Here is a 7,900-nt window from a genome sequence, read left to right as displayed (position 1 = left end):
CAGAGTCATGAATACTTCCTTATAGGAAGACCAGATCGTGGAGGGTGTTAGCTGCAATCGGGGGATACTAGAAGGGGCCATGAAGCGTGTTCTTAGTAGCAAGATTACGGATTGCTCCTGTATTAAATCCCAGGCTAACTTGTCGAGAAGGGCATGGTTAAAACCAGCAAAATCCTTGATCCCAAGCCCGCCCGAGGCAGTCGAATGGCAATAGATACGCCACAGAACCGTGATTAACTTCTTCATGTTTGTGCAACCAGTCCAGAGAAAATTTCGAACCTTACGATTAAGTCGATCAGCAAGAATTTTAGTGATGATTTTATAATTGAAGTTGCTTATGACAATGAGTCTAAAATTGTCGATCCTATCAGCACTAATGGACTTTGGGAGAAGAGCCATTAGGCTGGAATTTAGCCCAGGTAAAACGCATCCCGTTCTGAAGAACTCTTTAACCATACTGCAAACATCGTGTCCGATAATTAATGTCCCAGAACATATGATAGAATATCCCACCAAAGCCATCCGGACTAGGAGCACTATCCGCAGACATACTGAAAATTGCACTATGAATATCCGAGGAAGACGGTTCAACCACCAAACCCAGATTCTCATTGAAGTGTTTCAAATTTTTATAATGACATTTCTCCTCATTAATAATATTATTTGAACTAAAAATGTAAATAATAAAATAAATTCACCATAACATAACTACAAAAGAGAATTTGTATATACTCCTATTGTACTTCACACTATCTCCATCGTTTCTCTTGAAATTAGAGGAACTAACTATATTACCTAGCATTTAAGAATCAAAAAACAAGTGTCTTATTATGCGCATAGTACTCTACACAAGGGGGAAAAAGTAACTATACCACCATAACGCTACTACCATCCGCTACTTTGGAGCCAAACATTAGAATTGGTTTCCTGGAATTCTTGTAAACCTGCAAAAATAGCACTTATGAAATGAGTACCCCGAGGGGCGTAGACAGGGTGGGTTTGGGCCCCTCCGGCCGCCGGAACCATCTTGACCCCAGGTAGTTTCGAGCCCCCTATCTCAAAAAAATATCGGGGTGTTGAATTAGCCTCCCAAAATGGTCCAAAATTCAAAATTTCAATATTTTGGACCTATTAAGTATTCCCTAAATCCCAATTTCTAATTTTTTTTGCCTATTAATTCCTCCTTAAATCCAAATTATTAATTTTTATTGGCCTGCTAGGCCCTCTCATATAAAAAATTTTAATTTTTTTTACCTGTTCGGCCCTCCCTAAATCCAATTTTGAGAAATTATACATTAATACTTAAAAATTGGTTCTTGACCATTCAAATTATAACACGCATATATACAAAAAAAATTGAGCAAGTTCGATTTAGCAAAAAAAAAAATTGTAAACGCACGTGTAAAATTGGCCCCCCAACCGAGTAATCCTATATTCACCACTGAGTACCCCTACAGAATTATGACTCAAAATAGAATATGCAAAGAACCCTTATGATCTTGCTTTTCCAGTCATGCTAGATTCATCAATGGGAAGAGAGCGACTATCAACACGTGTAGAAATTGTAAAAACCGTATCACAAATGAGAAGTACCCACATGGTCACTGATGTTTAGAGGAATTACGTTTCCAACTACAATATCATATATTGAAACATCAACTCTTTTACCACCCCTAATAACATGCACACAAGTTTCTTGAGACATGTAATGCAATAAAGAAGAAAGTAAAATCCAACACAAGAACGAGGCACTAGAAGTGCACCTCCATATGTATGTTTCTATTCTCCTCATTTAAGTCTTCACACTAGAGATTGTTTGTACTCGCTCACAACTGAAAATAGACAAGCAAGAAAACTCAGAACATTCAACAAAACATTTATTCAAGTCGATTGAAGTTCAAATCATGTATACAATTTAATTGTCTGGAAATATATTTAACAGGGGCTGCGCGAACGCAGGCCCCCAAAGCAATAAATAATGAGATAGGAGCTCCCACTTGGGGAGACCGTAGAGAAGTACCCCTCATTTGTGCAATGGAAGACACTACTTTAGGCCATAGGCCTTCATGATCACCCATTGACCCTGTCCAGGTAAGTATGTTATAATGTTACTTGGTCCTTTTTATTTATTCTCTTACTCCTCCTTATCACTTCCACCAACTCACAATGTGGGATTCACTACCTTCTTTCATCATTCACATGTGTTGCTTTTTGTTTTGTTTAAAGTTGCTCGATTATGACAAGTGTTTCTTTGAAATTCGGAGAAAAGTGAAAGAAAGATAAACTTTATCGTATAAATATCACATAAAACTATGCTATTTTCCCTTTCACATGACACAAGATACATGACAGACATTTGTTTTCATGTCGTCTGAATATTTTTCGTGATAGTATTTTAACTGTATGTCATCTGAAGGCGAAATAAAAAATGCGCTCGATTCTCAGATGACATTACGATTACAGAATCCTGTCATCCAAAGAAAATGCGCGTTTTCTTTAAATTTGATGCACTCTACAGATGACACTTCTAATAAATGAATGTCATTGTATGCCGAAAACAAAAAAGCGGCAAATAAAATTTCACTTATGCAGCCATACCAAATTTTAGGCGCTCTATATCATTTGACTGAAATTTCAGCTGATATATAAACCGTCTCTCAATCCCAAACCCCAGTTTAGGTTACACAAGCTTCATCCCTCTCATCCCTCTCTATCTCCATGGTTGATTTGGACATGCAATCACTGGGTGAGCTCGAAACACGATACTGGTAAGCCATATTTTCTTCGTTTCTTGATGTATTAGAGTATCATTGTTCCTTACTCTATCTTTTCCTCATCTGATTTACTTTGGTGTATGTCGATTTCAACAGCTGGTATAAGGATCTTGTGATTTTCAGACCTATCGTTGAAAGGTTTAGATCTCTCGCTTAGTTACACTGATTTTATTGTATTTAGATTCACTGCTGTAAAGCTTGGGTCTTTATCTTTTTTAATCTAGGGCAAGACAGTGCCTGATACAGCAGATGGTATGAACTCATTTGATTCCTTTTTATTTGAACACTATTTGCATGGATAGTAAGAATGCTTCAGTACATGGGAAGGCTGACTGAAGAGATTGTCAATCGGTTCATGCCTTTAGCATATGGGAAGATTTCTTTAACTTACTGAATATATATTAATGTTATGTTGGTTTGAACTGATTGGTCATACCTTTAGAAGTGATTGTGTATGTTTGATGTACTGTTTTGGAACCTATAACTCATTGATTTAGGAAACTAGCCTGATTTAGTATATATATTGTTATGTAGGTTTGAACTGAACGATTACATATATGTATGATGTTGGGGTGATGATGAAATGATTGGTATGAACTGATTGGTTAGATATAACTATTTAGGAAGCTAGGACTCATAGAGTTTATGTATGAATGATCATTAAGCATGTGGCTGATTAGGCATACTCTAAAGCTTTGAATGTTCATTGTGATTGGCACTACTCTTACACCTATGAGTTATACTGCTAGAAGTGATTGAGTATGTGTATGTGTATGAAACATGTTTATGTTTGACGTTCTGTTGATGTTTATGTTTGAGGTTCTATATGAGTATGTGTACGATTGTTCATTTGGGCATGTAGCTTATTACTCATGCATCAAGTATTAGAGGAACATTGTAAAAGGGTCATTGAGCATGTATGAAGCATGTATTAAAAGGTAAATTTAGGCTAATTGCATGTACTGATATGGCTTGCAAATGATAATATATGCTTTGATTAGATAGATTAATATACATATACATACGAACTGAATAACAAGCTCTACATAAAAGGGTTATGTATGTGCATTGGCCATACTCTTACTATGTTCCTTTCCACTCGGTTTGATATCGTAACAACAACATTAAACATGGTGATAGGTTTATGATGCATTCAGCACAAACAGAGTCCCTTGTTTTGACAGCATCATAAACCTCATTACCAAGTTTAGAGTACCACGAGTACAACCCAAGTGGAATGAGCATTGTAAAAGGGCCATTTTAGTCTACTTGCACATACATACAAACTGAATAGCAAAGCTCTACGTTATATTACAAAAGGGGGGGATGAGTGTTGCCTTTCGGTTGTAATTGACAGTCCAAAGTTCCTTAGCTGTTTTGACTAGTGAAAGGAAATATGGAATTGGAATGAGAACCACATTTGGATATCACATTGCCTTTCAATTCTCCTTTCACTTAGCCAATACAGCTTAGGAGATTTGAACACCCTTCATATTCAGCACAAACAGAGTCCCTTGTGGTGACAGCATCATAACCCTCATTACCAAGTGGAAGGAGCATTATAAAAGGGTCAGTTTAGGAGCACAAAGCTCTACGTTATATTACAAAATGGGGGGAATTAAAGGTCCAAAGCTCCTTAACTATTTTGACTATAGAAAGGAAATTTGGAATTGGAATGAGAACCACATTTGGAGCTCACATTGCCTTCCGATTCTCCTTTCTCTTAGCCAAGATAGTTTAGGAGATTTGGACACCCTTATATCCACTTTGCATACTCCTCGGTCCATATACGAGCGATCCCCTCATACTCTTCCATGTTGCTGCGGTATTGCTCAGCAACTGCTTCTTGCCCATGATATGGCTCCTCACTGTGGGGCTGTAGAAGTAGATCATATAGGTGCCACAGACACTACAAAATGCATAGAATAATTAGAACAAAAATATGATGTTGTATGTTTATCAAATGAAATAGATAAATGGTTGCATTATACCGTGGCAGTGGAAAAGCGATGGTTATTAAGGATACGGGGAAGTTGAATCAACCCCTGAGGAGCCACGTTAGGATGCTATATCCTATTCCGGAAGCAAAACTGAGAATAAGAGGAGAGATTTATTAGTGTATGTTTCATGTAGGTGATTATATCTTACTAATCTGAGTTAATATTACTCTTGCAGGTCTGTTTGGGAAATCTGGAGGGTAGCTGATCTGATTTCAAATACACCCCTTTCATATGGGGTGTATTGGGGGCCTTTCATCCTGATCGACCATGTGAAGAAGTTACCATTGAGATGACCTGTACGTTATCATCCAAGAAGAATCATTAGAAATACACAGAAGAAACCAGGAAGGGTTACAGAACAACTATGGATTGACATACGTACCATTGATGGCCAGAAGCCACTCTGGGTTCTCCATGTACAACTTATCCAAGTCAGCAATTATGTCTCCTGGAGTTTCAACAAGGGGATCCATTGTTGGTAAGTTTTCTGTTTGTTGAAGGTATGATTCTGAATGATGATGCATATATTTATAGTGATATGATTGTGGTAAGTGAAAGGCTGTGAAAGGGGAAGGGTAGCGTAATTACTACTGAGTTTAGGGATGTGTGTAATATTAATGACTTGCTTGGCTTTTGCAGATACCAAGACCTTTGGGATTATAAGCCTAATTATTAGGCCAAAATATGGATTGACTTATGGAAGATTGATTATTATTTTTGTGTTTTAATTCAGAAATGTATTATTTATTCAAGATATGGATTGACGTTAGGCACAAATATAAACATATTATGAGTATTGGTCTCCAATAAAATTAAAACCATTGATATACAAAATTTAATCTTCATATTTTAGAATGTTTCTGTATTCAGGTATAAAAACCAGAAATTCAAACGAATAAGAAGGCATAAAGTGACATTTTAATTTTTAAAAATGTCATCTAAACAGCAATAAAAAGACATTAAAATAAATGTTTCTATCATATGAAAAAAATCCTTTGACGTGATTGATTAAGACTTGTGTCATCTAAACAGGCTATAACGGCAGAAATTATTATACGAACTGTCATCTCAAATTAAATATGCGAATTTTCCACACGCTAACCTGGCCGTTTTAATTGTTAGAATGTCATGTGATGACATTAAAGGTGATGGCAGTAATAAATAAGCTGCATCGTAACAAGGGTAAGATGACAGTAAGAAAATAGGCTAATGTCATGTGTGATGACGAAACATGACAGAACCTGACCGTCGTCTGAAGGTGCAATAGACGGCAGCGAGCCCCGTGACAGATTTATATCTCGCGGGACGACGGTTTTTAACCGTCATCTAAAGAGGGTTTTGGCGTAGTGTAATTTAAGAAGTTCAGTTATGTTGCAATTAGTATTCCACTGTGGTTTTTTGGCTTTTGAAAAATAAATCTTGTGAGAAATCTGAATGCATGGCTAGTCTCAGACTCTAGCATATATACAATTTCTTTACTGATTGACCGAATGTAAATCAGAAATAAGATAGAAAGCAAATTGACGGAATGTTTTGAATATTAATATCTATACTGGTGTGTATGATATATACATTTAGGAACAAAATTGTTTTCTATACAAAAGTTGTGATGAAAGCTAATGATTTAAAATGTTAAGAAGGGAAACTCTGGTTTTCACCAATGCGCCTATACACACAATCTACCTCTTCCTCTACTTCTTCTAGGCTCTTCTCCAATTCCTCCAATCCATTCAAAATTTCTGGCATCTGATTCATATCTTTGTTTGACTTGAATACCATCAATTGTGTGTCAATCTTCTTCACTTCATTGGTTTCAAATTCCTCATGATATGATAAATTCTTTGACTGCAACAATTTAGAGATAATGGAGAAGCCAGAGAGCTTTGAATTGGCATTTGGCTGAGAAATAAAAGATAAGATGGACTCAAATACTGTAAAACCAATTTCTTCTGCATCTTTTAACATGCTAATCATGTCACTGTTATCGTTGGAGGATGTAGTTCTGCAATTCTTGTCCTGTCTGTTGAATTTCCTCATGTACTTGATAATGACTTGATTCAGTTTCTTTCTATCCACCATATATTCATCAACTTCATTTAAACTGGATTTTGCATCCGATCTTCTTCTTCTAAGAGATGATTCTAGGCCCTGCACGCATTCTTTCATATGTGAGAGAAAATCTCTAGTGGTGCTGCACATATCTAGTACTCTCACTGATCCATTCAGTGCCTGATCTACAGATTGGTTATGCTTCTCATTGGAGAAAGTTTGGAGATAATCATCAACACATTCATACAACTCTTTCAGGCCGCCTAACTTCTGGCCAATTGATGATTCTGATTTCTTGAATTTGTCAAGTTGCTCCTTGAGACTTTCAGTTAGAGGATGGGATTTAGAGGGAAAACTTATGGAACGGAGATGGAAAGAAGCCATTTTTATGTTGGTGAAAATAAAGCTAATAAAGCTGGATGTGAATGTAGAAATGAAATTGGTGCTTAAGCTACTGAATAGTTGGTTATATACAAGGAAGAGAGATGATAGCTACCATCTGAATTCGTAGAGTGTATAATAGCTGTAATGTTCCTTGTTTGAGTCACAGATCCATCAATATCTCACCATTGTCTGCTATATATTTATAATATATACATTTAGGTGACTTGGTCTCATAGCTAACAGACAGAGAAATGAGCATCAAATTGCAGAATATTGAGTTTGAATCTGTGATTGCTTTTCCAGTCATGCTAGATTCATCAATGAGAAGAAAGTGACTATCAACACATGTAGAAATTGTAAAAACCATATCACAAATAAGAAGTCCCTACGTGGTCACTGATGTTTAGAGGAATTAAGTTTCCAACAACAATATCATATATTGAAACATCAACTCTTTTACCACCCCTAATAACCTGCACAAAAGTTTCTTGAGACATGTAATGCAATAAAGAAGAAAATAAAATCCAACACAAGAACGAGGCACTAGAAGTGCACCTCCATATGTATGTTTCTATTCTCCTCATTTAAGTCTTTAAACTAGAGAGATTATTTGTACTCATTCAACAAAACATTTATTCAAGTCGATTGAAGTTCAAATCATGTATACAATGGAATTGTCTGGAAATATATTTA

The 7,900-nt window shown here is 36.3% G+C and overlaps 1 non-coding gene across 1 annotated transcript; it reads right to left on the bottom strand.

Moving 5' to 3' along the window:
- Positions 1 to 1,938: 1,938 nt before the first annotated feature.
- On the bottom strand, positions 1,939 to 2,099 carry LOC136231661 (U1 spliceosomal RNA). The gene has a single exon (XR_010690031.1). It is a non-coding gene; the product is annotated as a U1 spliceosomal RNA (small nuclear RNA).
- Between the last annotated feature and the right edge of the window lie 5,801 nt (positions 2,100 to 7,900).

Source organism: Euphorbia lathyris, chromosome 5 (genome assembly GCF_963576675.1).
Source record: "Euphorbia lathyris chromosome 5, ddEupLath1.1, whole genome shotgun sequence".
Lineage (NCBI taxonomy): Eukaryota > Viridiplantae > Streptophyta > Magnoliopsida > Malpighiales > Euphorbiaceae > Euphorbia > Euphorbia lathyris.
Note: the sequence above shows the minus strand (reverse complement) of the source record. Positions and strands in the feature narration are given on the sequence as shown.